General features: G+C 31.3%; 1 long non-coding RNA gene across 1 annotated transcript; it reads left to right on the top strand.

Moving 5' to 3' along the window:
- Positions 1–6855: 6855 nt before the first annotated feature.
- LOC104114211 (uncharacterized) lies at positions 6856–7749 on the top strand. Its single transcript, XR_690336.4, has 2 exons — positions 6856–7075; positions 7513–7749. It is a non-coding gene; the product is annotated as an uncharacterized lncRNA (long non-coding RNA).
- The last annotated feature ends 9114 nt before the right edge of the window (positions 7750–16863 follow it).

The raw sequence follows: 16863 nt of genomic DNA, 5'->3' as shown, positions 1-16863 counted from the left end.
AAGACATTTGTTTGCAGATCCCCTCGATCCACTCCTTAAAGAGGGGGGTTGCATTAGTAAATTGAGCGACCATTCCACAACAGTAGACACGGATGATTAGAAAAGGAATAAAAGGAAGTACCAAGTACTCAAGAAGGAGAAGACTTACAGGATGAATTCCACTTTTCAGGGAACGATAGAAATTTGGGGGGGGGGGGGAGGGAGGGAATGAGGTCTTCGGTTTCACCCGAATGAACCTCCCCTGCCGACCTCAATTTCGATCTTCATCGACGCTCGAGAATGGAGCTTTACTTGCTTGACGAACGAGCTTGATCAACCCCCCTCGGAAGATTCAGGGATAATAGAGACGAAGCAGGTGGTCAAGGGTGAACCGAGGTGATTCGATGTTGTTTACGAAGTGGCGGGGGAGGATTACGATCCTCCAAAAGGACGGGTAAATCTGCCCCGGGCAGACCTCGTACCTTTTACAGAAATCGAGGATTATCGGGTCCACCAGGGCAAGCGTAAAGGGGTATGTGTAAATACCTAGATACCCCTCCACATGAGTGGTGATGTCTTCGTTGGGCCCGGGATCGACCACCTCCTTGCCCTCACAGTTACAGTCCACCCGAATTGTGGGGAGTGTGTCTTTAGTAACAGAGCATATGTACCTCCATACTCGCTCGCCTCGGTCCTGTTAACTGGAGGCCTTCTCTGCTTTGAAGTTATTTTCAATGGAACAACCTCTGGGAACGAAGCTCTTCGAAGAAGGATCCTAGTCCACCTCAGGAACGGCTATCTCGACATCTGTGGCTGGGTTAGAAGATGAAAGGGCGGTCTGTTGAGGCACGAATTTAGAAGGTTTTGCCATCGGATTCTAGAAAATATAAAGGTTTGAAGAAAAATATTAAGGTTTGAAGATGAGGATGAAGATTTGAAGATGTGAATGAAGGTATGAAGGTTTGATTTGATGATTTAAAGAAGAATTATGAAGATTTGAAGATGAGGATATGAAGATCTAGAAAGCAATGTATGAAGATTTGAAGGGGTTAGAGTTAAGTGGAGAATTCGAAGGTGGGTCAAAGAGCTCTGGAATCGGGAAGTAAAAAAGTGAAAAAGGGGTCGGAGCTTTTATAGAGGAAGGATAGTCAATGCGTGACATTTCACATTCGAGGACAGTCAACCGATGGATGACACGTGTCTGAAGTCAGAACGACATGAGTGATGAGATGTTTTGCTGACCCGTCAACTCGGTTGTAAAGTACGAAGGAAACGAGGTTATCTGTGTAAGGATAAAATCAGGGGTAAAATTTTCTCTAATTCTCCGATGAGAGAACGAATGGGAAGTACGACTCGACGTGATTATAATCGAGGCCAGGAACCCATCATATCGAGACCTAGAAAGAAAGAACGATGTATCTGAGATCAGATACGGTAAAGCGACATACCCCGGACCAAGTATAGCTTTTGGACCTCGGAAGACGCAGTGAACGGTTATGCATGACGGATTGGGGGCCGTAATATTCGCCATCAAACAGATATTACGACGTGAATCCCGTTCAGTATCAATTATAGATCAACAATTATCTGGAAAAGAAGATTTTTACCTTTTTTAAATTTGTACTAGGAATGAAATTCTCCTACTATATAAAGGAGAAGTTTTTCTTTAGCCGGACACATTGTAACATGCAAGTCAAAGCAATAAAAGTTTACTTTTGTCTTCTAGCTATTGTTAAGGCATTATTCATTTGTTCTTCTCTTCACTCGCGACCGAGCTTGTACCGAGGGTCCAATCGAGGATGAGTTACATTGTTCAATCTAAGATAAGACTTGGTCATTACATTGCAATTGGTTTGATCGTTTCTTTTGTCTTTAACTGATTTACCCATTATTCTTAATTATTCGTATTGAATTAAACCACGTATCCTTTAAATCGCGTAAAAAATTAATTGTTACTTATTTTGGGGGTAAACAATAGCCATAAATATATCCTAATATATTATAGCAGATATTTTGGTTTATGTTCTAAGGTTATATATCTTACTATTATATCTAATAATGTAATTTCTTACAGGATGCCAATATATAGAAGTTAAACTTTGTATTTGTTTGAAGTCTTCATTTTTTTTTCTATACAAGGATTGTGTCTTTATTCGAAAAAAGTGACGTTAAGACTGTTACACTTTATAAAAAAGATGAAGTAAGAGGACAAGGAGAAGATGCATGCTGATCCTTTTCTTAGTCGGATCTTACAAGATGACATCGACAGCAATTGCAAAGACATCTAGTATTATCTTTGACTCTAATTATTTATAGAAACATTTAGTATTATTAAATTTAAATTATTAAGTTCAGAATCATTAAAAATGACAGTCTGATGCACAAGGTATCATGTGTTCACGCAAATTTAGTGAAAGGCCATATCTCAAAGAGTATGATGATGTAAATATATTACCATAATGCAAGTATTAATTGATTTTTTACGGTTCGAACTCGTAATCGATAGGACACATAAAAACAACTTCATGTATTCGATTATGTAGAAAATAATGAGTGCAGTCAATTTCATTTGATCAGCTATATTTCTAGATAACTCTTGAATCATAATTTTTTATTAGAAGTATTTCTTATCATCACATTCATAAAATGCTTTCCTTTACGCATTCATTTTTCGTGAAATAACATTTTCTTATATGACTACATGTAGGATTTAAAGTTTTATGAAAAAATTTCAGTAATTTATTTTAAATTTTTTTAAAAAATGAAATTTGGAGATTAGAATTAGAGTTGCTATGAAAGGGATGAATAAATGGAAAATAACACAGGTGCTCAAGGGGGGCTTGCAATAATGGGCCTTAATGTTTGCTTGTAATAGCGCGGGCTTCTAGTTGTAGCATTATAATTGAAAAATAATCATTTTTATGAAAAGTTAAAACTCTACGATAATATCCTGAAGTTTTACTGTAAAATTCTGAACTCCATATTAGTGGCTACTTTTTAATTATAGAGGCTGAATTAAAAGTTATCAGTATTATTATTATTTTTCTATTATTATCTTATTCTTCAATTTTACTACTACTGTTATTTCTTTTACTTTAGTTATCTTTACTATTTTTACTGTCAATACTTTTTTTTTCTTCAATATTTTTATCTTATTTTTTTTCTTACTCTTGTATTTTTCAAACGTATATTAAAAACACTTTCCTTGAGCCGAGAGTCTATTGGAAATAAGTTCTCTACCTCACACAAAAAGAGGTAAAATCTGCGTACATCTTCATCTTAATTACTATTTTTACTCTTATATTTTTCAAACCTATTTTAAAAATTATTTTCTTGAGCGGGTCTATCTAAAACATCATCTTTATCTCACACAAGGCCTTTTCAAATTCTTCTTATGGGATCGCACTAAATATATTATTAGAGAAGCTAAAATGTGATTATTTGCGAATTTTATCTTGGATGGATTCGTTTTGTATAGAGTTTCAGGCCACATTATTTCAACTTTTTTAAAATGAAAAAAATTCTAGGAATTAGAGGAAGGGAAGGGAGATAGTGACAAATTAGCCCACACCTATTGCGTGTAAAAAATCCCATCAATACTATTAGAGTGCAAGCATTAATAGTATTCCCAACTTAATAATAAAATCCTAAAATGGGAGGATAAAGTGCTTCCCGACAAAGGTGATTCCTTACCCAAATCTTGAATTTGAGACCGCTGATGAATGAAGAAGGACTACTTAGTACTTATCACTCCACCACAACCCTTTCATTTCATTATTTCTTTCGTTCCTTGTAAATGTGAAAACACCGGAAAAGGAGATGCATAAAGTTAAGTTCTGTTTTAGTTTAGAAGAATTAACCCAAATAGTCGTCCACCAAACCGGTTAAACTACAAATAGCCGGTGGAGGTATTATACATGTATAATTTGTGTATTATATGTGTATAACTGTGTATAATCAATGTATAATCTATATATATAACTAAAAAAAGTAGACATTGAATATGACCGGCTATTTGGATAAAGATCCCTTTAGTTTATTGTGAGTTTCCCATCATTAGATAAGGTTTCTTAAAATCTTAGCCTGTAATTATTGATCGAACCTATTTGATAATCCTTTAATTTGTATTTAGTCCACATGCTAACAGAAAGAGAAAGAAAATGAGAAAGATTTCTATTATGTACAAGAGTACTTCTTTAATTACATGTGACGAAAAATACTTCAGCATCAGACTACATGCACTTATCCATGTTACATATTTTTCACATAAAATTTATCACTTAATTTTACCTTGGAGCAACAATAATACTGTTTTCCGTGTGACCTATAGGTCGCAGATTCGAGTCGTAGAAACAGCCACTAATACTTATATTAGGTTAGGCTATTTTCATCACACCCTTGGGGTGCATTTCTTCCCCCGATCATGCAGGAATACAAGATGCCTTGTGCACTGGACAACTCTTTTTCATACTTATTTAATAATACTTAGTACTATGTATTTTTATTTCAAGTTATCATGTAATTAAGATATATTAACATAATTCAATACTTGCATCTAGAGGTAGCAAACGGGTAGGTCAGATAAGATAAGGGCGAGTCAAAAACGGATAATACAAAACGGATAAATCGATCCATATTTAATACGGATAGAAAATGGATTAATCGGCGAATAATATGGCTTTATACATTATCCATGGCTTTTTGAATATAACTACTTTTGGGAGAATTCCTAGCCTCCCAAATTTGAGAAACTCTCAACGTGAGTCTTTGCAAATATAAAAGTTAAATCATTGGTTATTTATTTTTTAAGTGGATGATAGGAACCTTATCAATATTTAACATATTTTTAAAAGTTCATTATCCAACTCATTTCTAAGTGAATAATATAGATGAATAATTAGTTTTTTTTTTATATCCATTTTACCACCACTACTTGCTTCTAATCCGGGAAGTAGTGATCATAAAGTTGGAGTAGATGTTCGGTAAAGGAAAATGAATATGTGAGGTTTGGAAATGACTCAATTGAAATATTAAACCAAATAGTGAATAATGAATATGACCTAAATGTGGACAGGGAAATTAATGTGAGGTTTCCTTTTCAGCATGTGTAAAGTGGACGAAAGCAAGTTTCCAGAAAGGAAAGAAATTTTAATACTAATATATGCAATCATCGGAATATTATATTTTAGATTAGAAAAGTCATAAAGTCCATGCAAATTTGGCGACTAAATAAGCTGACCATCTACTGATTTTTGGGTCGTTGAAAAGTAAAATCTACTAATTCTTGGGTTATAATAATGAAAATTATATCTCCTATAGCAAAGGTATACACCATATTTATTATAAACCAAAATTATTTTAAATATTATTTTTATAGTTACCTTTTATATTTTATACCAAAATAAATATTTTATGGTATATACTACCATTGAGGCATGAAATACGTTATTTATGTTTTTCTTCTCTTAGACAGCTGGACATACATATTTTTAAGAGATTGCCGTTACTGTATTCATCAATACATGACGCAAATACATGTGAATACATGCGCGTACAACTGGACTACCCTGATTTTAGGCGTTTTTTGTTGTTGTATTCATTAATACAACAACGCGAATACATGTGAATACACTACCGTAACAATTGAATAGTAGCTATAGGAAGTAATTATATGTATATAATAACTATAGAAAGTTAATAGCCACTAAACAATAGCGATTTCTGAAAACTCCTCAATACTAATTCATATTTTTATTGTTGAATATTAGACTCTTCAAACTTCAAAGTCTTATGCGTCACTCCCACTCTCTCAATGGTCCATCCACAACGACTATACGAGCCTGCTACGCCATCACTTAATGAAAAATGTAGATATGTATATATAGTATTAAATTAAATTAAATAAATTTGTTAAATTATGTATGCAAATTTGCACAAGTAATATTAATTTATTGCCATGATTCAACTTACACAATCAAAGTTTACCATCTTACCAAAAATTATACAGTCATAAGAGCATAACATTGTTTCTTAACCAATCCATCAAGCAAACATTATGTTCTACCATTACTGTCAACCCGTGTACAGTCAAATCTCTCTATAACAGTCTTATTTGTTTCGAATATTTTTGAATGTTATAGCGAAGCGTTGTTATAGAGAACATATATATTATAACATAACATAAAAATTAGTTCTAAAAAAATTAATTTTTATAAAAAAAGTGTTATTATATAAGAATATTATAGAGATATGAATGTATCTCCAAAGCATCATCTAGATAGATATTGATGTTACCCAACAAGGCAACAGTTAACAAGTGGTACAAGCCTACAAAAGGAAAAATAAGTGGGGTTCTAGGACCCGTTTGAACATAATTTGTTTTCTTTGTTTTCGTTTTTTTTTAAAAAGAAAAACGTATTTGTCTATTAAATTTTGTAGGTTTTTGAGATTTTTCAGAAATGGGTTTTTCAAAAATCAAAAAGTGCTTTTGACCATTTTTACAAGCTTTCCGAAATATTGTTTTACCTGCTCACAAAACTGCAAAATTTTATCAAGTGAAAAGCATGTCCAAGCATAATTTTATATTTTTAAATACTACTTTTCAACTTAACTAAAATACTTTAATCTTAAGCGAGTCTCCCACAAATATTAGGAGGTGGAATAATACTTTAATTTAAAATCGTATTCCGCCTTTGAGTCAAACATCAACAGCCTACCAAGTCAATTAAATCAACTTTGTATTTTCTTTTTCTTTTTTATTTAATCCTAGTCATATCTTTTACCCAACTACTACAACTTTTCTTCTTTGTTTCCTTGAAAATTCACACACATAATTACATTCGTATATAAACTATGACGAGACCCTCTTTTTTCTCCACCATATATATTCTTTCCTCTGTAAACTGCAAAATCCCCTTTCTCTTCTCTTAATATATCTCTCAAAATTTTCTAATTTGTTTCTTCTTGAATTTGAAGATGAATTCAGTTAGATTGATGAGCCTCTCATCTATTATTGGATTTTTGTTGTTGGCTTTGGTTGAGTTTAGTTTTGGACAAGACATGGCTCCTTCTTCAGCCCCACTTCCTTCAAATGACGGTAACATCTTTTTTCCCTTCTTTCAATCTTCTTCTTCTTTTGAGTTTAACTTATATATACTAGGCACTAGTTGTGTATAATAATTTTAACGCTATCAATTCACCTAACAGATAATTACATGCAGATTAGTAATCTTAAAAATAAGACAAGCAACAATATAACAGGTTAAGTTGCATTGGTAGAAAAATCTTTTACACTATACAAGTTAAAGATATAAGTTATATATACTGGCAGTGTTTTAATTATTATTTTTTTACAATATTAAAGTAGTTTAATATTATGTGATAACATATTTACAAGTAAACTTGATTATATAAATATATTTTTCAACCGATTGTATATAGAACTTAAACTCGTAAAATCTTCTTCTCTTAGATTTTCCATAAATACACTTTAAAATTTAAATATGAAGAAATTGATTTGGAATTCTTTTGCAGGCACAGCGATTGATCAAGGGATTGCTTATGTTCTTCTACTTGTTGCACTTGCGATTACGTACTTGGTCCATTAGTACACTCGTGGAGTTATTTTTTTAAGCTTATAATCGATTTTTTTATTCATCATTTAAATTCTTTATGTAATTTTCTCCTGTTCAGAATGGAGAATTTTAAAGTTTTGTGATTAAAGGAAATAAGGAAAGAATTCTTATTTGTGATACAAAATTCATTTTTCTACGTTATTGCGAATTATTGTACCTAATTGTTTGTGCCTTTTTGTTAGTTGTTAAGCTGGTTTGACCCGTCTAGATGAATAGCTTGAACAACAAAAACGTGCAGCAATATATATAGCTGTTTGCGTTTGAATTTGGGCTTTAACTAAAGTCTTTGGGCTTGGGCTAAAGTCTTTCAATTTATTATAGTAGTTTTTATTTCTAAAATATAACATAAAAATAGCACGGGCTAGCTAGTTTTCGAACTGATCATTCAAAAATAGCCAGCATTTACAAAGTCATTGAGAAATAGTCACTATTTTGCTGCAACACGGAAAGTTCCAGCATAATATACTGGAGATCGGTGCACCTGTGTATGAACTTCCAGCATATTATGCTGGACCGATATATTTACTGGAACTCCAGTATAATATGCTGGAGTTCCAGTATACTTATGCTGGAATTCCAGTATTTATGCTGGAGTATTTTTTCGGATTTTGAACAGTGTTTTCGTTCAAATTATAATTTCGATTACTTTTGAAACTGTGACTATTTTTGAATGACCACTTGTAAATCTGGCTATTTTTTAATTTCTCCCTATATAGTTCTATCAAAACTAATCAAACGAGTAATAAAACATAAATGTCAAAATTCTGATGATACTCTTCAATTATTTATATGTAAAATTTGATAATAAACTTTCACATACCTCATATCCACCAAGATTAATTGCACATTTCTTTTTTTGCATCACCCACGTTTCCTGCTCTCTTTTTTCTCCTTATCGATCAATTTTTTAAAAATATTATCAATAACATCAAATCTTGTATCACCCATAGTCCCTATTTGTTAATATTACACATAATAGCTCCACTGTTGGACTCCTAATTTTTAAGTTTTCTTGTAATTAGGAATTCAAAATGAACCACATTAATTATTTGAAAAATAATACAGTGTGCACTAAAATATCAGGATATAGACTGAAAAAGGAAAACACCCATAAAAAAAACTAACTAAAAAATCCATACCAAAAGCACTGAAAACACTCTTAAAGTGGATTTCAGTAATAGTGTTTTATTGCTTAGGGACCATTATATTAAGGGTGTTATTTCTGTTAATCAAATCACCAAAATTGTTGTTTGAATCCTAACTAAAGCAGTGCAACTTCATATTTTAATTGTTGTGATAGTTTGATGTGTTAGGAATGTGTTTTTATGGTCCAAATAATCTGGACAGTATCAATGTCACAAATATATATGGCGCGCACCCATTGAAAATCTATAATAAAATGCAATAATCTCATAAGATTCAGTAATTCAATATGACCACATTCGTTTCCTTTTTATCAGTACCAGTATTACTTTATAACTAGCAATATAGTAAACGACGTGTTCATAAAGTGCATGAGTAGAAATCCATTAAATATCACTTGTAGATGTGGAGCCAAAATTTTCACTAAGAAATTTTTACATACAATACATAACAACGTCTATTTTATATACATAACAAATAAATTTTACCTGTATTATAGTCTAACCTTTTGGAAAAGAGAATTCGAACGAACCTTTTCCATCCCTAGCTCCCCCCCTGTCTAATTGATGGGAAGACAAAATCTTCTCATATCTCCCCTGTTTAACACGCACTTATTCCAAATTTATTGGCTCTGATTAATTTGGATACACACCGATTATGACTAATTTTTTTTTTTTTTTGTAATTTGCATAACATATTGTGGAAGATTCTAATTTCAAATTACTTGGAATCACTCCTAATCTACACATCAAAATTAATCCCAGGAACACTTGTAAAAGTAATATTTTCCGATGGGTTTATGTATTAGGGCTGCTAATTTTCTAACTTTTTTGTAACTCATGCATATTAATTATAAAGTGGAGTTCCTATTCTTTCGTTTAAACCATTCACATATGGGATAAGTTTATGCTAAAATCGATCATTTTTATGACAATTATATCTTGAAGAACCAAGAACTTGGATTTTGGAGGAAGCTGATCTCATGTAGAACAAATAAAACCATGTCTATATCATGGAAAATTAATACATTTATTATAAAATATACTAGCAAATGGAATTGAAACTCGATATGATTGTGATATCTCAACCTCCATAACTTTATTCCAATAATTCAATTTTAGATGATGGGAAATTTTAAGAAAAGGACCAGTCCACGTAAGGTATTAACTTATATTTTGTTGTAGGTAACGTTTAAATTGTGTCACATGCTTATAATTTAATTAATTTGTTTTAAAAAAAAAATAAAGGAACCAAGCAGCTTCCTCTATTTATCCAATAAATTCACAACAACTATCAGCATTTTTTAAATATAAATCACGTGCCTGAGAATAATTTACTTAAATATTATTAAAAAAGTTAGTATAAAAACAGAACATATGAATTAAATAAAATTATGTCCAAAACATTTTCTTCGGTCAAACCATGTGAACCATCTTATTTAAAGTCTAAGCCCATCATTTCTGTCCAAAATCTCTTGCCAAAAAGCATATTAAATTCCATAGCCATTTCCTTTAAAGGTCCAAAATTCATATCACTCCTAAGTCCCAACTCTATACTTATTCACAACCTTATTATCTCATTATTTTCTTGTTTACTCAACTTAATTTCTTGCTTATCAAAATGGATGTCAAGAATTGGTACAAAATTTTTAGCACAAGAAGCAGAAGTATTCGACTAGGAAGATATTATCATGATGAAAAAACAGTACTGAAAGAGTCATTTTCTAAAAGTAGAGGTACCAAAAGTTCAATTTGGAAAGTTTTGTGGAAGAAACTGTCAAAGGAGAAGAAGGAAATGAAGAAGAGATTAAGGTTTGAGAGTCCTAAGTCTGTGCATGTACAAGTTCCTCGTTATGATAAATACACTTATTCTCAGAATTTTGACAATGGTTTCAATTGGGATGAACCCAAATCATTCTCTCTTCGTTTTGCTGATCCATCCAATCTCCTTCTTAAGTGATTAATAGAAATGTAAATCACTTGATTAGTGTAAATTAAGTGCATGCAGGAGCTTTTTAATTTCTATAGTATACAGGTTTCTTCTTAGTGGAAGCGGATCTGCAACAATCACGACTTGTGTCACCGGTCGTTGGAAATATGCAGAGAGCTTATAACCCTAGCCGCCCTCTCGTATGAATAAGTGAGTCTCCCAATACCTATAGTGGTATTTATATAGACTGCACTAAAGCTTAGGGTTAGACATAATGGGTCGGCTAATTAGCTAGCACCCCTTATAGGTATACCAAAAGGCTATTTTTTCCAACAATTTCCTTGGAAATTTTTGTTGTGTAACTTGGATTAATGTGGGGGAGCTCTTCTCGAAGAAGCAGCATTCTGATCCCATATAGTAGAATAAACAAACCGTGTAAAACATATAAAAAATTGATACATTTATTTTAGGTAATTTGATTGTTGTAATGCACTAGTAATAGTATTTAAGCTCGATAGGATTGTGAAAACCTCCACAACTTTACTGTATTATTTTTTTGGTTTACTATTTTGTATTCGCTCACTGTTAGAAATTTGGCAAAAAACGATCAAGGTCGATCGATAAATTTTGGTCGGTCAAAAAACCGGCCAAAAAACTGACCAAAATTGGTCGGCTTTTTAAAATATTTTATTTTTTAATTTGTTTTTACGAAGCCGACCAACTTTGGTCGGTTTTCTTTGGCGCAAAAATGCGGAAAATTATTTTTGAGTCCCGCGAAATTTATTTTTCAAGAAATCGACCAACTTTGGTCGGTTTTTCACTTAAAATAAATAAAAATTAATATTAAAAAAACCGATTAAAGTTGGTCGGTTAATTTGGCCGGTCATTTTAAAAAACCGACCAACTTTGGTCGGTAATTTTATTTTTTAATAAAACCGACCAACTTTGATCGGTTATTTTCGTGCGAAAATACAATTAAAGAGTATAAATCAAATAAAAGACAGTTTTAAAATAAAATGCACCAATGGTCTAGTGGTATAATAGTATCCTGCCACAGTACATGCCCCGGTTCGATTCTTAGATGGTGAATCTTTTGATTACATAATTAAAATACCGACCAACTTTGGTCGGGTTTTTTTGCAATATTTGTTTTTAAAATTTAATTGACCGACCAAAGTTGGTCGGTATACCTTTCTGACCCCTAAAATACCGTCCACACGTAAATGGTCACGTTTTGGACGGTTATTGGCCATTACCGACCAAAGTTGGTCGCTTTTTACCGGATTTTTAGTAGTGGCTATTCACTCTGAGATTCGACTAATTCGTATTCATGTGGGAAAGTTTCATTTTTGGGGCACAAAACGCTCTCTACCAAAGGCGGTTTCATTCCCAAAACTCGAACTTGAGATACTTACCACTCAAGTTGGGTAAAGTTTGGTTTGAAAATAAAAATTTATTTAGACATCATGTTTCAAAACATATTTCACTTTTTTTTTTTGTTGAAAAAACATGAAATGTGACTTATGCCCATAAATTCTAAGAACTATAAAAAATATCCAACAATACCAAAAAAATAAACTTGCTAATAATGTATATGCAGAACCTATATAGATGTCATTCATTATCATTATCAGAAACCATAGTCCCGAACATAGATAAGTTTGATACAAAATTATCATTTTTGTAATGAACTACATAATATACTATCCTAAAACTATAACATAATATTTTAATATTAACTGCTAATAAACAATTGCTAGCTACTACAATTCGTCAAATTACAATAATATTATAAGATTCATCAGTTCAAAAGAAAATGATAGTAATTAGCTAGATCATAATAAATGGTGGGTTTTTTTATAAAATATAAAATTTTGGGATAATTTTTGAAATTGTTAAAAAATTCAACGATAATATTTTGAGCCAAAAACAAGTCTAGAGCTAGTTTTGAGATTTGAAAATTTTTGTTTTCAAAATTTGCCAAAATATGAATAAAATCTATACACAAACAGGTTTTGCCAAAATAAAATTTGAAAAAAAATTGGCAAAATCTATGACCAAACGGGGGCTAAAAATCCTTAACTTTCAAATATTTTTGTCCTGAAAAAACTGAAATTTATGACACTGACTAATTTCTAAATAGCAGCCATTTAGAGTGGCTACTTGGTGTCATTTATACTCTAAACGAATCAAATGAGTCTTTATTGTCCTCCCGGCCCATATCTTCAGCCCGCCCCAACCCCTCCAAAAAGAAATAGCATTTGATATAATAATCCATTATAAATATTATTTTAGTTATATGATCTTTTTCATAGAAGATCATTAAAAAATAACACTAGTAAAAATAATACAAAAATTCGTTTTATCAAAAAGAGAAAAAGGAGAAAGAAACGGATTGAGCAGCTTCTTCGTATTTATCCAGTGAATCGACAACATTGTCAACATCCCAATCCAACAGTAACATTCTTTTGCATTTTCTTTTTTAACTGTATATACTGATAATTTAAAAAAAAATCACACTATCAAGACATTAAAAAATGGAGTTAATTTCACTTATGGTCATTGAACTATCTTTCAATTTCACTAAAGTCATATAACAGGTTAATTTTACTGATGGTCATTGAACTATCTTTCAATTTCACTAAAGTCATATAACTATTTTTTGTCACTTAAAAGTAACTAAACTTTATCATTGTCACTTAAAAGTCATTTTGCCTCAAACCCCTACCATAAATACGACATGGCATTACATTTTATGATAAAAATCCAAAAATAAATGCCACATAAGCTAATATGGGTCATACCCATTTTAGATCCATTTATCCTTTAATGTGATTTGATCCATAATCCAAATGAATTTCGATAAAAATATATATTAATTCCACATTAGTTTAAAATGATTATCCTATACTATAAAGTTTTGCCTTTTCTGTCACATCACATTCATAATTATTCTATACTAAAATAATATATGCTAGAACATTCTTATTTTGTTTGCATGCCTCATCCGAGTCATTCATAATTATTCTATACTAAAATAATTATGCTAAAAAATTCTTATTTTGTTTGTATGCCCCATCTGAGTCATTCATAATTATTCTATACTAAAATAATTATGCTAGAAAATTCTTATTTTGTTTGTATGCCCCATCCGAGTCATTTTAAAACACTATTGTATACAATAGTATTTTAGCTTCAGTAGAGTTATAAAATGACTCAGACGGGGCATACAAACAAGATACGAATTTTCTAGCATAGATTATTTTAGTATAGAATAATTATGAATGTGTTGTGACAGAAAATGCAAAACTTTGTAGTATAGGATAATCATTTTAAACTAATGTGGAATTAATTTTTTTTTAATCGAAACTCATTTGGATTATGAATCAAATCACATTAAAGGATAAATGGATCTAAAATGGGTATGACCCATATTAGCTTATGTGACATTTATTTTTGGATTTTTATCATAAAATTTAATGTCATGTCATATTTATGGTAGGGGTTTGAGGCAAAATAATTTTTAAGTGATAATGATAAAGTTTAATTACTTTTAAGTGACAAAAAATAGTTATATGACTTTAGTGAAATTGAAAGATAGTTCAATGACCATCAGTGAAATTAACCCTTAAAAGACGACTACAAGGGCTAAACTATCCATATTATAGAATTGGTCATTTGATAAAACGAATAACCATTTATATATAACAGGTTAAATCAACAATAATGAGAAATTTCCATTATATTATTAGTGAAAAATGTTAAATCTTCGTTAAACCCTTAACAAAGTTTAATCTGTTATATCATTACTATTATATAAGAGAGGATAAGCAGGTACGTGATGGTCAACATGCATGTTTCATCTAAGGGTATTTAAGTCATTTACCATAGAATTGAAAAATATGATTGGACAATAAAAAATCGTACTTCAGCCGCTTCAAAAATAGTTGTGTTTGGACTATTTTACCCTTCTGCTTTGGACTGAGTTACATCAGTTTTTTCCCTTACCTGTCGTCGGACTTTTGCTTAGCGTCAAAAGCTAATCTACCATCTAAATGCCAAATGGCACGTCATTAATTGGATGAGTTTTCCAATTTTTTAACTGTGCTTTTTTCCGTAAAGGACCTCATTAGATTAACATTCAAAAGATTAAAAACTAAACTCTAGATAAATACCTCACTATGTAGATTTATACCACTGTTGCTCATGGGATTATAAAAAAGTTTTATTTTAGGTATCGTTTGGTCCACACAAAAATTATATCCAAATTATACTACGAGGATTATAACACAAGAATTAAATAATAACAAGATTATTTAGTGAATTTTTTTTTTAATAGATGCTTAGTTTCATTGAAATATCAACGTATAATTTAAATGTGATTGATTTTGTGGTTGATTTTATACTAGATAAACTTGAAAAACCTTTTAACTCAAATTTTCACCTTCACTTTTTAAAGCTTCCTTGAAACATGTGGCCATTTGCAGTAACTATATTACTTTCTCTAGCCATGTGAGTGTCTGAGCTTCATTTATATTTTTCAGATTAATTAGTAAGCAAATAACTTCCTGCTATGTTCCAATGCTAGAATTTGTATTATAAAAATATTCAAACGACAAAGGAAATCCACAGTAGCTGCTATAGAGTTCTCTACCTGTTTTGAATATGGAAAAACGTAACATGCTTGTCCTGTCACTCATTTTTCGTCAGTCTCCAATCGTTTGAGGATGAATCGTAAAATTGAATGAATAAATGCACATATCCATTAATTTGCTTAAAATAAAATTTATAAGTCCCAAAATGAAGATATAAGAGATTAATTAGTTAAATTACTCTTATATTAATGCTAATTATAGGTGTCAAAATCACAAATGGTACTGTTCTAAACGGAGGATAGAATTACCGGAAAACCTATGCACAACTGTTTTAAATAAATATATACAAGTTAAGCAAAAATTTACTCATGCTATTCGGTGATGGACTCTCATACAAGAGTTCATTTATAAAAAAACTCAAATGTTTAGCATACTCAGAGCCACAACCAAGATTTAAAGCTTATAAGTTATGAATTTCAATCCTTTTAAGTTATTGGAGTTCTAAAATAGTATTTTATACATATCCAATAAATTATCGAAGAAAATATAAAATTTGAACCAAAACTTTTGAGTTATTTCCATAATAAAATTCTAGCTCTGCCGCCAGACATGCTGTTATTGGGCCCGTGCACAGCACCGGGCTATCCATACTAGTAAAAGAAGAAATTACAAACAATGAATTTGTGTATCTTTTTTGCAGCGGAAGATTGTTGAAACCAGAGTCAAGAATTTGCCCCAAGTCCATTTTATCTTTCTTGAAAACGAAGTTTTAATTAAAGAGGAAAAATATCAATTATTTTTAAGAAAAATTAACCGTTCCACTTTTCCACCTCTCCCTTTCGTTTTATATATGTTCTGTAATTTCTCTACAAATAATAACTCCCCAATATTTATCTCTTTTTGAACGGGTCTAGTCGGGTCAGTCCACATGAGCAATCCACAACCCAAACCTAATATCTAATATAATGATACATCTATACAACATATATAACATATTATCACTTAACGATAGTTAATTAATTTATATTTTCGTATCATTGAATCACTTAACTACTTAGTAAGTTAAATTGGCTCAATGTTTATTTGTAAACATTGGTGTGGATATGTTTTTACCCTTCTAATCGTTCTCATAATATTATATTGGCATCTATTTTAGTTTGTCAAACCAAGTGATCAACCTTCTGGAAAAAATCAAAGTCTAAGCCCTTCATCTTAATTGTCTTAAATCTCCTATCAAAAGCATGCAAAATATTTCAACTATAGCTAGCTAGCTGCCATTTTGGACCATGCTACATAAACTTTAACTTTCATAACTAAAAAGCCACACAACCAATTCTATTTAAGTCCAAAATATATATCATTCTCAACTATATAGATCTGTACTTTCTCACAACCATACATATCTCAATATACTCCGAGCAACTAATTAGTTTTTTTCGTTAATTGATCAAAGGTTTTGCTCACCGAGGGTCTATCGGAAACAACCTTTCTACTTCTCAAGGTAAGGATAAGGTCTGTATACATACGACCCTCTCTAGACCTCACCTTTGGGATTACACTCGGTTTGTTATTGTTGTTGTTGA

Source organism: Nicotiana tomentosiformis, chromosome 6, assembly GCF_000390325.3.
Source record: "Nicotiana tomentosiformis chromosome 6, ASM39032v3, whole genome shotgun sequence".
Taxonomy (NCBI): domain Eukaryota; kingdom Viridiplantae; phylum Streptophyta; class Magnoliopsida; order Solanales; family Solanaceae; genus Nicotiana; species Nicotiana tomentosiformis.
The sequence above is the reverse complement of the archived record's forward strand: the minus strand, read 5'-3'. Positions and strand labels throughout refer to the sequence as shown.